The sequence below is a fragment of the Suricata suricatta genome, chromosome 2 (assembly GCF_006229205.1).
Source record: "Suricata suricatta isolate VVHF042 chromosome 2, meerkat_22Aug2017_6uvM2_HiC, whole genome shotgun sequence".
NCBI classification, from domain to species: domain Eukaryota; kingdom Metazoa; phylum Chordata; class Mammalia; order Carnivora; family Herpestidae; genus Suricata; species Suricata suricatta.
In genome coordinates, this window is record NC_043701.1 from 81,652,207 (window position 1) to 81,668,506 (window position 16,300).

The following is a 16,300-nucleotide window of genomic DNA, read 5'->3' on the forward strand; positions in this document are numbered from 1 at the left end:
AACAGAAAATAATTTTCCCATCATTCTGGAGACCGGTAGGCTTAAGATCAAGGTGCCAGCTGTTTTGGTGTCCAGTGAGGACTCTTTTCCTGGTTTGTAGACACCTTGCCTTCTGGATATGTCCTCACTTGGCAGAGAGAGGGAGGCAGAAAGCAAGCTCTTCTGGTGCCTAATAGCATCACGGGGACCCACCCTCATGACCTTATCTAAAGCTGATCACCTCTTAAAGGCCCCATCTCCAAATAAAAACACATTGAGAGGTAGGACTTCAACATACAGGTTTGTGGAGGAATCTGGACATTGTAAGAGCTTGGAGTTGAGGCCACTGGCTGGCTGTAGGACTCACAAGAGTCGGAAGTATGCTACATGAGGGGCAAGTCTTTTCTAACACGACAAGGCTCTCTGGCTCAATTAGTGGAGTTTGATAGTAATTCAAGTTAAAAAATGTGGGGGATATAATTCAGTTTATAGTAGTAAGTTAACATGCTTTGAAAATGTAAAAGTATTCCCTTTACATGTTGTTGTTTCAATATCATTGCATGGTAGTCACATGGAAGGAAGCCGAAACCTTGGCATTCTTATTTTTCTTGCTTGAACATATTCCTGAAGAAATTTCACCTAACTTAGATCCTTTCATTCACTCATTCACTTGTTCACTCATTCAACAGAGAGTTGTGGAGTATCCGCCATGACCAAGTCCTCACAGCAGCTGGCTGGAGCTGGGACGAGGCCATCCCCTCTCCCCAAGAGCTGCTCACTTTGTCCCAGTCCCCACCATGCCCTTTTCCCATCACTCGGCTGGTTCCCCTCACATTGGTCACATCCCTGGTCAGATCCCTGTGTGTGCCTTTGGTATAATCTGCCAGATGAAGAGGGAGCCTGAGACAATTCCACAGTTCTCTCACCCCAATCATTTAAATGTTTGTTTCCTAATGATGATAATGAGATACCCACTGAATCCTAGGAGATAGGAAAGCATATAGTGGGATAGTATAGAGTATTAGGCCATACAGCCTGGGACTGTAATTCGGGTTCCACCACCCAGAAGCTCTGTGACTGTCAGCAAGTCATACAGGACAGTAAAATAAGTGAATGTATAGAAAGCACTTAGCAGCAGGCACAGAGTAAGTACTCAGTGTCAGCTACAATGATGTAATAGGCAGGAATGAAATTCTAAATATGTAGTAATCTGTATCGCGCCATCCAGATAGCACAGATGTGGCCCCGCTTTGTATCAGGCGTTGCATCTGTAGTTGTTGAATGGGGGAGACAGTGACCTAGGGGTGTCAGAGGAAGGGACCAGGGTGGCTGGGCAGCAGGGGAGCACTGAGAGAACATGAGGAAGGCATCTTACCAACAAGCACAAAATGATCTGGAAATTTCTATAACAGGTAATGTTGTACTGGTGTGTATGGCTTGACTGTCATCCCTGCTACTCTGCCTCCGCCGCGTGCTAGGTACAGGTGCATTTGCTTCCTGGGCTTAATGACGCATGCTGATTGCCTCAGGCACAGGCTTCATAAAGGAACCCCCTGAAGCTGCACTGAAGTCTATATAGACCAGCTGGCCATTTGCCATATGAACTCACCCTGGAGACCTTGAAGGAAGGGGTTAACAAATGTTCTACTTTCCCCCAAGACCAAATTAGCATGCCTGTTAAGAGCTGTCCCTCCTAAAGACATGTGATCCAGGGCCCCTCTCCATGGGGCTTCCATTCTCTGGAATGTCAGGCGTGCTTTTCCTTCATCCTTCAGCATTTTAATATAGACAGGAGCAGGTTTGAAAGAAACCCGGAGTTCTTAAAAAAAAAAAAAAAAAAAAGAGTCTCAGAAGGGCACCCCTGTCCCTCAAGTTGTGGACATGGAGACTGTCGTTTCAGGAAAGGAGCAGTGAACAAGGGAAAGGTGGGCTATCGAGTTGCCCCGGGCCGTATTAGCAGCCACGGAGAGTGTCCTAGGTGCTGCCACCTCTGGGAGCGGTGCCAGTGCACTGCTTTGGCATCTTTTTCTCATAAGCACAGATCCATTTCTGGGCTCCAAGCCATGCATTTCTTAAAAATAGACCTTTTTTTCCCTCTACAATGTTGACCAAAACCTTTTGATTTATGTGTATCTGTAAGCTGCCTAATATTTTTGGATGAAAGAGGTTGTTTGAACATACCACGTTATTATAACTTACAGAGATGTACATAGTCCCCGAGAGTCACATTATTATTTTAATTCACTTCAGACAGTGACTCTCATCAAAAGGCTATCCTTTCCATTTTTTTGTGATTAAATTCTTGAAATTATCTGAAAGCATTATCAGTGACAAGAATTTGTAGAAGTAGAATCATCATCCTTCCTTCCTGGGGAGGTTTTCTAACCTTTGTTGTAATAAGTAGTCTACACTTTGATTTTACCATGCTTGTATTTGATTTCTAATTTTTAAAGGAAATTGTTCATTATTAGCCAAAGAAATAAACAAGGTGTTGCTTTTCTTAGACAAAATATTTAGCTTAGTCAATTTTTAGTTGTAATCTCCTTATAAACATGTTGAGTTTATATCTTACATGTCCACAAATCATTGTTGCCATAATAATTTTATATCTACACTTTTTTGTTGTGGTCTCTAAAGCTGGTGTGTTTTCTCCTAATGACTTGTGTGGAAAGTATTATACCTACATCCAGTAAGGTGGGTTATTCAGAAGTTTTGCACTTCTTAATCCCTTGGTCTGGCATTGTGTTGAGTAGGTGAAATTAAACTTATTCCTTACATGCAATAAAAACCTTTATTTCTTTAAAATAAGTTTAAAAAATAAGATACGTTTATTATAAATATCGTCTTCTGAAAAAAGAAAGGGACAGGAGCAAAAATTGTACACAAGTGCCCACACTCATATAAATACACACGCACACACCCAAGACTCTAAAATCCTAGTCTAAAGCTATATTTCATAAAAGAGAATTATAGTAATGTTGATGGTTTGCCAAAACCTCAAGCAGTGACAAAATCCACAGAGTGTCCTGAAAAGGATGCCTTTGCAAAACCATGCCTCTCCAGATGGTTTAGATTAGAGATGTTTAAAAACACATGGCAGCATTAGTTTGGTTTAGAATTCATAGTTAATTCAGTAGATAAAATAATGCAAATTTGAAACCCTAGCCTGTGTATCAGAAAAAAATCATCAAATCTTATGATTGCTCTTAGGGGAGGTTGGTATGTGATGTGTTGATTTTTAAATGATCTAATTGAAATAATAAAATTAAGCAAGAGGGGTAAAAAAAAGATTGAGACTACAAGAGTATAAGTAAAAACTTTCTTCTCTGCAGAATATTTATTCCTTTGAGCTGTCATATCCAATCAATTTGTATGGGATTCGACAGCCAATTGTCATTTCCTGAGATAAACTATGTAAAGAGGTTGTATTACAGAGACAGCATCAAAAAACAGAAAAAATAATTCCAGAGCATGAAGCAGAGAGAAGCCAAAGTGTCCCCCCAAGTGCTGGACCTCCTCACCTTGCTAAGGAGAGCAGACACACAGCTAACACGCAAGTTTTCCCTGTGGCTCAGTCAGCTTTTCCCCCTGCTCATACTGTTTCATAAGGAGAGTGCTCTTGTCTACATTTTAGTACATTATTTTGCCATATATGTGGTTTTTAGTCTCGGTGAGGGCTCTCTGTGGACAGTGATGTCACACACTGTGTACCTCTGCACGAGATGTGTGACAGTTACTTTGGGGCCCCGAAAGGCTCCACCGCTAAAAGCCTGGCTCCTACTGTCCCTTCCCTTGTGTTTAAAATCAAAAGCTTTCCACCTTCTGATCCCACTATAGGGCAGCCAGCAAGCAGGTCCTATCAAAGGACTTTTGTATGGGAACAGTATTAATATAATGACGTGTATTATTGTGTGTCTTACCTGCCACACAAATAAAAGCATTCAGCTGTGCTAAAATTGCCACTAGACGAATGTGCATGCAAGAGCTCAAAGCCTCTCAGAAAACACAAGACAAAGATTCTGCAAAAATAGAATCAGAAGGTTTCACACAACAGTTGATGGGCTTCAAAGGACTTGACTCTCAAAGGTGGCACACTATTTAGTTCCCCTAGAAAAAAACACGTTTTGAGCATTTTCTAAGTATAAAAACTAGAATTGTGGCTTTTCATGTCTGGAAAGAGCTCCAGAGTCAAAGCACATGTGCTCTCTTAGCAGCAAAGTACAAGCATGAACGCACATGCACACACACACACACACACACACACACACACACACACCCGTGCGCAAGCACCCGTGTAGACGGTAGAGCACAGAACCTGTGCACAGACTTCGTGTGGATTCAGGGAGATTTCCATCATAAATTTACTTGAATTTCATTTGAGTAGCAGAGACATTGTATTGGCCAATCTTAACTACTGATCCATAGTTCTGCATCCCTACCCATTTAATAGTTGTAACCAGAGATCATATTTTTGTTGCATCTTTTAATCATTTTTAAATGGAAATGTATCCCCAGTTAAGTCAAATTACCATTTTAAGATAGTTTAGCCATGTTGTACCCTAAGGGGAGTAAGAAGGGACTTTTTTTGCTTTCCCTTTTGTTTTTTGTATGTATGTTGTTTCTCATATGTGAGTTAACACTCTTTCCTTGAGACTTAATAACATGTAGGATTATAGAATCTCAGAGTCTGAAGGAAACTTCATGATTTTCTGGGCCAACTACCTATTCTATGCCTGAACTCTAATTCTTTTCGATTCCGTCTTCCCCTGCCAAGTCTTCATCTTGCCTCATTTGAACATTGCTCGTGCTCCCGTCCCAGAGCAAACCATCCCATCTCTGGCCAGTGCTGCAGAATTTTCCAGTGTGCTTACAGCAGAATGGCATTTCATCCGAAAGGATTGTGCATCATGGACAGAGACAAAGTGACATTGGAATGTCAAGGGGAACAATCCCTTAAGGAAGGCAGCTGACTTTGGGTTTCTGTGGGAGTGGGGATGAGCACCATAACACAGTATTGCCTGCCCTTTCGCACCCCTTCTTCACGTGTCTCGCCACCTTTGCCCTCAGCTGGCTTTCTTTGACATCACTTCATTAAAGGTGTAATGACATGGTATCAATCTATAGTCATAAAAAATGATAAGACTTCAGTTTTGGGGAAGGTGATAAGTGGAAGGAAAGTTCTACCTGTGCTCTACCTGCTCTCCTCCTCTGACCTCCCAAGCCACACTTCTGATCATGCTGTCTACCTGCTTCATGGCATCTTCTTTAATGTGTTTGCTCAAATTGTGAGCACTTGCTAAATTTTGGAACTGGGTTTTATTAGATTTTCCCATCTATATATTGAAGCTGCTGAGGCAGGCTTAACACAAACCTCCTGCCTTTAGAACATTACAGTATGTTCTCCCTTTTATAAAGGGGACATCTGAGCCAAGTTCTCTAAAACATCACAAATTCAGACAACATGGAGAAGGAAGGCCGGTTCTCAATCAGATATGGCTCACTAGAGGAGACCTTGATAAGTAAATGAATTTTTTTTGAAAAGCAAATAATCACATCCTCCAAACTATTTTTTGCATATATAAGAATTTTCATATATCAGATTCTCTGCTGATTTGGGACATTGTTACAGAAATATGAGAATATATTCACACAAAGACTACATGATAACCTGAACTAGTAATCAAATGTCAGGGGCCTGACTACTTTAATGAATGGTTAAGGAGGTTTTGTTGTTTATATGTTATACTTTAAAAATGGACACTTATGAAATGCTTGAGGGACTCAGAAATCATTTGTTCCCCAACATTAGTCATTTTGTTAGAAAGTACTATTTTTCAGACAGTGTGAAGGGAAACCAGTTATCCTTTATTATTCTGTGGTCATTTCACAGCTTGTTAGGTAGTTCCTGTTTCCTAGGAATAATATGAAAACAAATAGGAAAGAGGGATCTTGAGCTTCTCATACCGCTATTATTTCAACACCAGATTAAGAATATTTCCCTCGAAACCCTTATGAATGTTTTATGTTCGTCTCAGGGATGCTTATCCTGAGAGATCCAAGACTGTTGAATCTTGTGTATCAGTAGAGTGCATTCAGATCCTAAAGTATCTTAATTACTGCTCTCCATCTCAAAACTCCTCTAAAGCAAGGAAGAATATATACGAACAAATACATAATATATTGCTCTTCTACAGAGATCCTGCTGAAACCTTTTAGTGAGCATAAATACAACTGGTTCCTATCAGTAACATTTGGGCCCATAACTCTGGGACTCAGAGAACTACACGATATGACACACTGAGAAGATGAAAGTGCAGACATAAGGCAAGGCTTTTCACCTGGAGTTTGCCAGACTCATAGGCTGATGGCAGGTCAGCCCCAAGAGCAGCAGTCTAAGCCTCTGTGCAGCTAGGATTTTTGTTGCCTATTCACATTTAACAAAGTAAGAAAGACGGTGCCTCAGAAAACAGGCAGTATCAGTTAAAACAAAGATTGGTATAAATGCCAAGACCGTATATTAGAATTGTTATGTGCCCAAAGCCTGATTCCTTGGAGCCCGAATTCTCTTCTCTCTCTCTGGCTTTGAGCCCAAGGGGCCATGATCCATTTCACTACTTCAGCTCATTCAGTGGCCACCTGTGTTCCAACAGTGAAGTCAGAGCACGAGGAATGGAAGGTGGCTGGGCTGCCCAGATCCACACTCGCTCAAGCAGCTGTATTTATTATTCTACTAGGCAATGCTCTGCCCTTGAAGACTGATCCGATGAGGGCAGGATCGCAGGCGGCAGGTATGCCACGAACAACAAGCCCGTATTCTTAACATATGTTTAATTTGAGAAACGCTCCTCCTTTAAAATACCTCTTGATTTTAAATCCACATCCTGATTTGCCCACTCTTGTTACCATTTTCTGCTGCCTGTTCTGAATTAATCCTTTGAGGTGGTCATTCCCCGGAAAGAAACAAGGAAAATGAGAAGAGAGATGTAAAGTTGGGAATGTGAATGAAAGAGAATGGGAGAAAGCAGAGAGAAGGGGATCATTAAGTAAGTCTGTTTTCCTGAGCTAGGTTTTCTTTGAGGTGGGTGAGACAGGAGAGGTAGAAGGAGAGAAACAAAAGAAGGGGACCTCAAAAGGTTACCCATTAGTATCCCTACTGAAGAATGGAAATAATTTTGCAATAGAGCCCAATTTACAGAGATTATTTTGATTCTTCATCGTACTTCATCTCAAAGAATTGATATAATCTAAAAGTAGTTAAAATTATTAAAATAGTTTCCATAGTAGAAAATTAAATGATTTTACTAACTGTCAAAGTCAGTGTTTAAACTGAGATCATTTGAATTATATTTTATATAGTGATCATGTCACTGGGATGTCTAAACATTCTCTGTAAAAGTAATAATCCCTGATTCTGATTTTTCATCCACAGAAAACTGACTAAGGGTTAGAAATACTAGCCACCACTTGCTTTTATTTGTAAAACCTGCAGAGAAGGCTGATTTCCTTAAGGAATTCTGAGTTAAAATACATTCTCTACCATGGAAATGTTAATCCTTTAGGAGACCTTCTACAAGTTTCTTAGGTATATTTTCAGCTCAGAGGATTATAAAACTGCTTCAAATACTTGATATTTAAAAGGGAAATAGCAAGATCTTATGCTATTAAGTATATTATAAAATAGAAAAAATATTATATTGCTTGATGTCACCGAATCCATTTTCTCTCCATGTATTAATCCATCTATCTATCAAATCCTGGCTCTCCTAAGCCACACCAGGCTGATTCAATGAGGTCTTGTTAACAGTATAAACCACACGTCTGTAGTTCTCACCCCATCTGCAACTTAAGCTTTCTGGGCTCTTCAAATCCTCCTTCTTGTTTTTGGGCCCTCGAAGTGGAGGTCACAGGTATGGTTATGAATAGGGTTTCAAGGACACCGGTGACACTAATGGCAGCTTGCTGCAACTCCTGTGTCGAAGCCCGCCGTCTCCCCCTATGCTCCCACCCCGTCAGACACCAAGGGCTTGCTGTCACACACTTCCAGAGTGAGCTTCACGGCCATGTGCTGGCTTTCACTGTTGCAGAGCCATTGTTGCTGATCGTGTTCCAGAGCCCTGAACAGCCCAGTAACTTCCAGAACAAGCCAGTCGGGGCATAAAGAAGGAGATAGAGATTCTCTCCTCTAAGTGTGTATTCTTTGCGTCAAGAAAGCCTAAAGAAGGCAAGTTGGTACTCCACTGTCTCCAAACAAAGTTCATAATACCTGGGTTTTTATATTTACCAGTAACACCCTTCTGCTAAGAGAGTTCTGGCAGGCCCGCCCCAAGCGTTTGCTCTTCCTGATTATCTAAATAGCGAACCTGAAGCTCAAACCTGAGTCCCTGGCTCAGTTTATTTCAGGGTTGAAATGTAGTGATCTTTCCTTCAACACTGGAATGCACTGCATTTTATCCAGAACAACTGAGCAGAAGTTTATTGTGCCTAGGACCCTGCTTAGGTGCGGGGCCACAGTGATGAATATGGTCGGTACCCTGCCTATGAGGAATTTATCACTCTTCTGTTAAGTCAAAAACAAAGAATGAGCAATCTGCAGTAGACTGCAAGCTGTAAAACTGAAATAATTAGTGCATATTTTGCCCAGAACATCCCCCACTGTGGGGTCATCTGACTTAAGTCTTAGTGTGAAAAGTTGAAAGTGGTGTGGAGATAGGGATGGTTAGGTTAGTTTGTGGAAACAGCCTTTAGAAGTCTGAGCTAGCTTCATTAGGAGGGGGGCGACCTCACATGAAGAATACCTACCTCCTACCTCACGATCCTGCAAATGGTTTGGGGATGGGTGGTGAACCACAGGTATTCTGAAGGCTGGTTCCTATTAGACAGAGAAAACTAGAAACCTCGCCTTCCCTCATCCTTGCTGTGGAATGAAACCAATAAAGTCAGTTATTATTTAGACAAGTGAGTGAATGCTGTCCGTTTGGGAGAGAATGTTCCTGGGGAGGAACTGACCAGTAGAGGCCACTGAAGGGCTTTTGGGGACAGGGGGAGAACACCACTAGACAGTAGTTCAAGTAATGCAAGAATCAATGGCCACTCTGTTAACATCATTAAGTTAAATCTACCTAAATCAAAAGCATAAGGAAAACCTTACCTTTGCGTATATATTTTTGTCATTCTGCAAATAAAACGTGTAATTCAAAATCTGGCACAACAACTGTCTACACAGACTGAATTCTATAGGAGAAAAATACCTAAGAGAAGTTTGTATTGCCAGATGCTTGGCATCATGTAGTCAAAACATTTTGAATGTGTTTTAAAATAGTCTTCCAGATGTGTGACAGCTTGTAGCTAGCTATAGCCCTTGTCTACATTTTGGAAAGGAGGTGAAAAACTGAGCTGGTTATTCAAATTACACAGGAGAGTGAAACTCTCATTGCCTTCCTAGACTCATTGCCTTAAAAAGATGTAGGGTTTTGGGGGTTTTTTAGGTTGTTTTGCCTTTTGACAAAGTTCTTCACCTCTACATTTGAGCTGGCCAATATAGACATAGATGGAACTTTCCACAGTACCTTGTATTTGCTATGTGAAAGACATTATCATCACCAAGTTATGGCACTTTCTGACTCCAGGAATAGTTATGTAGAAATTAAACTTCATTTTGTGTTCATTTGTCTTTCTTCTTGATGTTAAATATTATTAATTGAAATCCATATGATGGATTTAAATAAGGAAAACTATATAGTAGAGATTTATTTACCTTTGAACTACATTTTCCCACAGAAATTCACATTCTTTAGTGAGAGCTATGTGCTGTGTTAAACCCACCGCAGAAGCTTATATGTGCAAACAGTAGGTGTTAAATATTTGGTGATCTACTAGAACTTCAGGAGAAATTGTTCTGGAGAATTTACACCTTGTGAGTCTTGCACGATTATTTTCTCTGGTCACAGAGAGATACATTGTTTATATTTAAAATAATCAGTAAGTAAATCTGTGGATTACTGTCACTGATAAAATATGGTGCGGTTGGTTGTCAGATTTAAAAGAGGAGAATGCCTGGGGTGTTGAATTCTAAAAAGTGTTGTTGCGTGTCATTCTAGTTTTCATTACTTACCTCTTACTGTCAATATACTTAAGTGCAGTATTAAATTAATTTACAATTATTCCCAATTACTCTTTGATACCAGTTACATATGCTACCTTGATAGAACTGGCATTAAATAAATACAGTAGGTTGGCATCCCTTTCTGAATGCTACAGTTAGGTCAAAGCTAAGACAGGGTTCCTGTATTGTTTTGACTGAGAACTGGTAGAAATTCGCCTGAGTGACACAAACTAACAGGCACAAAATGTCAGTTGCTTCTAAACAACTGAAAATTTCAAAACGAAAGTAGGTGATTGTCCATTACTGAAGTTCCTGTAGGTTGCCTGGCAAAATCAACCTGTGTTGATTTACCTGCATTGGTGGGAGGATGATTGGGTGACATTTGGAAGTAGCTTATTGTCAGATACATTTTAATGCCATGAGACAAATTTGAATGAGTTTTGTCTGGGTCTTGTTGCCATGCTGGTTGGTAGCACCTCTAGTGGGAGAGCAGGTCAGGGACCGTGACTTCGATTTGAAGCATTCATTGTGAAGGGGAAGGTACATGACTTGGAGGTTGTTAACAACAGAACAAAATTTGGGTGTTCACTGGTAGGACTGCAATATGCCACATGCATGTTTACTTCTGCCTGAAGATTGCCACCCTCTCTTCGTTGTTGGTTGAGCTGTTTGAAATGGTAATTGGAGAAAGGAGTTTAGTATGAGATAGGATGTAAGAGAAGTAGAAAGCGGTTTTAAATCTCTATTCTGGCTCCATTTTTGTCTCTCGATGACAGTGAGCAATCCACTTAACTTGGTCAGAAAAATCTGTCACAGCAGATTATATTCTGTTTACCAGATGAAAGAGAGTAAAATAGAACCAGCATGCATTTTTTAAAGCCAAAGCAGGGTCAGGTGAACGTGAGCCTGAATGAGTATGAAGGTTGTAGATTTGAGAGGGATCAGAAGTGTATGGTGCACGTGTGACCATGACTTTGGCTAGTGAAGAGTTATGGGAATTGTAACCTTACAAATAACTCAAAGTATTTACCCAACCATTTTTCAAAAGATTTACTAGCCAATCACATATTTATTGAATACTGTGGTAGGCAGAATAGTGGCCACCCAAAGATGTCTACCTCCCCCTACCAAGAATCTGTGAATATGTCCCCTCATGTGGCAGTTATGCATATGTGATTAAATTAAAGATCTTGAGAAGAGGAGATCATTCCAGGGTATCTGGGTGGGCCCAATGTCATTTCAAGGGTGGGTCCTTATTTATAAGTGAAAGAGGGAGTGGTAGAGTCAGGCTCAGAAGGAAGTGTGATGATGGAAGCAGAATCAAAGTGATGTGATAGAAGAAAGATTCAACCAGCCCCTGCTGCTTTGAAGATGGAAGATGGCCGTGAGCCAGGAAATGAGGCCAGTCTGTAGACTCTGGAAAGAAGGCAAGGAAACCGATTCTCCCCTGGAGCCTCCAGGAAGGAATGCAGCCCTGCTCTCCCCTCAGTTTTAGCCCTCCTAGCTTCCAGAAGTGTAGGATAATAAACTTGTATTGTTTGAAGCCACTCAGTGTGCGGTAGTGTTACAACAGCAATAGGAAATGGATACAAATACCTACTAGTTCTCAGGAACCATCTCAGGAACAAAGCTGAAAACATACCTCTTGCCCTTGTGAGGCTTGCAGGTAAGTCCAACATGCCCAGTATTTTGCCCACATTAAGTCTGATAGAATTAACGGGATTTTCACACAGAAAATTGGTCTTGATCACCAGCCCATGATTCTTTACACATCTATAGCCTATGAATAGGAGAGGGGAAAAATCCCATCCTGGTCCTCCCACACAGATTTCGTGTGTCACCCTGAAGGCTGCTGTCCTCCAACCAGCACCGGAAATGGCTTAATACCAATCTTCTCGCTTTTATTTATGAGAGATCATCTATAGATTTTAGGATGGATCTTCTGTAAAATAATAGTCTTGCTTTTGCATTCTGAAGAGCTGGAGCTACCTAAAGCCATTAAATGAAAAGAAGGTGGTCTTTTCCCTAGGATAGTGGTTCTTAACCTAAATGAAGAAAGTACATCCTAAAGGGGTTCAATCACGTGAGCAAAGTCACACAGCTGTAGCAACAAGCCTCTGCTAGAATCTGACTTTCCTGATGCCCTTCTCAGCCTCTGCCCATTTTTCCTACAGACACTAGGGTGCCTGGATCCAGCTGCTTTCTCAAAATCTGAAATAGGAATGGAGTCTATTTCACTAACCTACTTCCCAGCACACAGTGTGGATTACAAAAGGAAATTAACATGTGAAGAAACCTTTTGGAAACTAAAGAAGCCATGTTAGTTCCCTTGCTATATTATTTGGCTGGTCTCACAGTTGGTGTCATTTTCAAGTGTAGGGCTTGATTTAATAGAGACAGCCAACAATTGTGGATCTAATCAAATGGAGCTCGAAGCACATAACTTTCAGTGTGAGGGAGGTATAAGAAACATTTTCAAGTTTCGGAGTGGTCTGACAAGAATAAGGCAAAAAGTATTCAAAGGGAGTTGGAAAATCAGGCTGAGAGATCTTGTTTTTCAAGTCTGTTATAGTCACTTTGTGAAGTATTGCAGACAATTCATTATAATTTATCACACTGATACTCTTAGATTGGATGAAACCCAAGCACAACTGAGTTAGATGCATATTAAATTACCTCTTACTTAAATGGAGGGTGGTCTCACCAGGGCAGGATGGAGTTCATTAGCAGGCTGAGAAGTTTTTCTTAACTCTTCATTATCTGGTTTCATATTGTTCCTGGTTCCCCAGGAGCACCGGACACCTTTCTTTTTTCAATGCTCGGAGAAATAACGCTGGGCACTTTGTGAATTGCAGTAGCAACCAGTTCCAAAGATAAAATGCTCATCATCCCAAGTCTATAAACAAAACTCAGATTACTTGGAAAACCTGCTGCTATTGTTTACATAAAATCGTTTTTTAGAGAAAAGGAAAAAAGTACTGTCCGTGTGTATTTTGATTTAGATGTGCACGAAGCAAAGTACTCCACTCCATTATCATAATTGACTGGCAGCATATTGGGTTTACTCTCACATGTGTGTTTAGGAATTACCATCACATTTCTTCCTTCCAGTACAATCACCCATATCACCCAGTGAAGGACATGGTTCAGACAGGATTCTGTTGACAGACTGCCTTTCATATGGTTCTATGCTCTTTTCCCAAAACTAGAAGCTTCAAACTCCATGGGAATGGCCTTTAATTTGTACATTCTGAGTCATGAGGTAGTGTTTTCCCCTGGGAGACAAAAAAAGGACAGAGAAAAATCTCTAAAGTGCTATAAACTTAACCATTTGATCCTAAAGGAATTTTTATTCCTACATTTTTGTTTGTCACTGAGTTTATTTATTATTCTGTCATTTTAAAAACCAGCTCAGGTTGGGATGTCTGGATGGCTCAGTAGGTTAAGCGTCCGACTTTGGTTCAGGTCATGATCTCGCCGTTCATGGGTTCGAGTTCCATGTCGGGCTCTGTGCTGACAGCTCAGAGCCTGGCGCCTGCTTCGGATTCTGTGTCTCCCTCTCTCTCTGCCCTCCCCCACTCATGCTCTGTCTGTATCTCAAAAATAAATAAACATTTTAAAAAAATTTAAATAGAAAATAAAAACCAGCTCAGGTTGAACACTGGGGTATTTGATACCTGTTTATCCTCTGGTCTTCCAAGTACATGTTATGTTAAGAGCAGATTTCTTTCTGCTTAGAAAGGAACAGCCAGGACAGATTTCTAACCCTTTCCACACTCTAGTCACTCTCAGTCTTTGGGTCTCTTGTTAAACATCAAAGAATCTTCAGTGGAAAAAGCGTCAGTGTGGAAATTGGGGGCTGGGTGGGCCTCGGGATTGGGTGACAATCACAAAAGTCGGCTCACCCTTGTCTCTTTGCATCCATCTTTTAGCAGGCACTTATACCCATTTTTTTCTGGTCCTTCTCAGTACTTCAAAGTAGTAGTTTATCAATAGAACCGCCAAGCTAGACACAGTCTAAGAGGTCATCTGGTTCATCTCCATGCCTTAGGCATCAGCATATCTAAGTAATTCCAGGCAGATGAGAAGAGACAAAGACTGCTTCTGCCTTTGTACCACATCACTTCTTGGCTGGAGGACCTCACTTCTCATTTGTTTCCCCTGAGGTCTGTATTCACCATGTAGTTTTAATATGAGAAAGGACCTATTTTTGCAACATTCTTTTATTTTCTTGCTAAATTTAGATTCATCCAACTGATTCCATCCACTGTCACAGCTGGCAACACCACCACAGGCAATTAAAAAAAAAAAAACCATGTGAAGAGCGTTTGCATAGTGGAATGCTTTAGGTTGTTTTTTTAATGGTCCCCCTCTAATTTCTGACCTAAGTGGCATGGTAATAATCTAGTGTGGGACATTCCATGCTCTTTGGGTGGACCCTGCAAATGTAAATTTATTTTATTAGCAAGGGGTTGTTGAGTGACATACAGAGGGAGGCTGCATGTTCTTCCTCCTTTTTGGAATCTCAAGCATAAAACCCAAATCCTACAAATTCAGGAAACAGTTGCCCACAAAGTGAGACAGATCCATCATGCGATTGTTTTCAGACATCCTTGCCAGTAGAACAGTTCTGAATCTGATCAGCCTGTTTATTATTGTGTTTGTAAGAAAGAACAAGTGATCATTGGAATCTGTTAGACTCTATAGCTGAAAGCCAATCCTGCCTTTTGTACATAGCCAAGCACAGATCCATAGACTAAGAAACTGGCTTTTCTTTACACGGCTTACATGGCTTACTCTGTCAAGGTTGGGTTGAGGGGCAGGAGGCAGGGAAGCAGTGAGGGACCCATGTTTATAAATGCTGTGTTTGCCCTCTTTGTAAGGACTTAGTACTTTTTCAATAAAAAATAAATTTAATTTGTGGCTACACTTCACGTAAGATGGCTTGATGGTGAAAGTAGAGCGGTCCCAGCTCTGGATTTAGAGAAGTCGTGTGGCTGGTCCCTTAGCGCCACTTTCATGTGGTCGGGTGAGCCGTTCTCAGAAGCCGCAAACGTTTTTGACGATACTGAACTAGAGACATTCACAATTCTTCTCTCCCTTTTTTTGCTATTAATCCTTCATGTTTTAACAAGTACTGAAGCTAATGCTGCCTACACTCTTTCCTGTCAAATTGGAAGTCTTTTCCTTCTCTCTTGAATAAAGTAATCTGTTCTCTTTAGTTCATACCCCCATAAATCAAAGTAGTGGATGTCAACAGATGACATATCCAAATATCAACTTCCTTTTTTTTTTTTTAATTAAGCAGGATTTAGACATTTGATTTGAAGAAAGCTGGTGCCCATTAACATATAAAGCAACCCATGTATTCATCTCTTCCTGTGCTTTTTTGGGTCTTTTTTGTAAAGCAAAAGTTCACTTTCAGCTTGCAACACATTCCTATCCCAGCCCAGGCATAGCATCCTGGGTTTCTTATTCCCTGAAAATGACACACCAAGTAAATGGTTGGAAGTCTGAACTGAAAAGGCTTCTTTGACCTGAGCGTGCTTTAGTGAGCCTTATTGCCAGACATGGTGGTACTTCCCCACCTTGCTTTGTCCATAGTACAGTTTTTAGAACAGATTTATAAAAATGGTGTGTGTGTGTGTGTGTGTGTGTGTGTGTGTGTGTGTGTGTGTTATAGTCCCTTTCACCAACTGACCTGGAACTCTTGGGTTCCTTTTTTTGTTCAAATGCTTATAAGACCTAAAAGGATTTTTGCCTAGCCCTAATCATAAGAAAAAAATTAAACCCAAACTGAGGGACAGTCTAGGAAATGCCTGACCACCAGTGCTCTTCACAACAGTTAAAATTGTCAAAAACTAGGGAAGTCTGAGAAACTGTCACAGTCTAGAGAAATCTTAGGAGATGTGATGACTAGGTGATGGGTCTCCTTGATGGGATCCTGAATCAGGAAAAGGACACTGAGTAAAACATAAGAACACCTGCACAAAGCATGTCAGTAATAGTGAATCAATATTGGTTTATTCATCATGACAAAGGTACTATGTGAATGTAACAAAAGAGAAGATGTTAAGTAGGGAAAAGGTGTGAGGTGTATGGGAACTGTACTATCTTCACTACTTTTCCACAAATCTAGAACTATTAAAAGAAATTTATGAAAAAATAAAACAAATCTGTGCCAATTTCTCTATAGAACTCTTACTAGTTGTGATGACT

General features: G+C 40.6%; 1 protein-coding gene and 1 non-coding gene across 5 annotated transcripts in view; both read left to right on the forward strand.

Annotated features, from left to right (window-relative positions):
• Window positions 1–16,300, forward strand: part of DYNC1I1 (dynein cytoplasmic 1 intermediate chain 1) — a 296,393-nt gene that overhangs the window by 196,731 nt on the left and 83,362 nt on the right. The window lies entirely within an intron of this gene.
• LOC115286172 lies at window positions 293–445 on the forward strand. The gene has a single exon (XR_003905916.1). It is a non-coding gene; the product is annotated as a small nucleolar RNA SNORA62/SNORA6 family (small nucleolar RNA).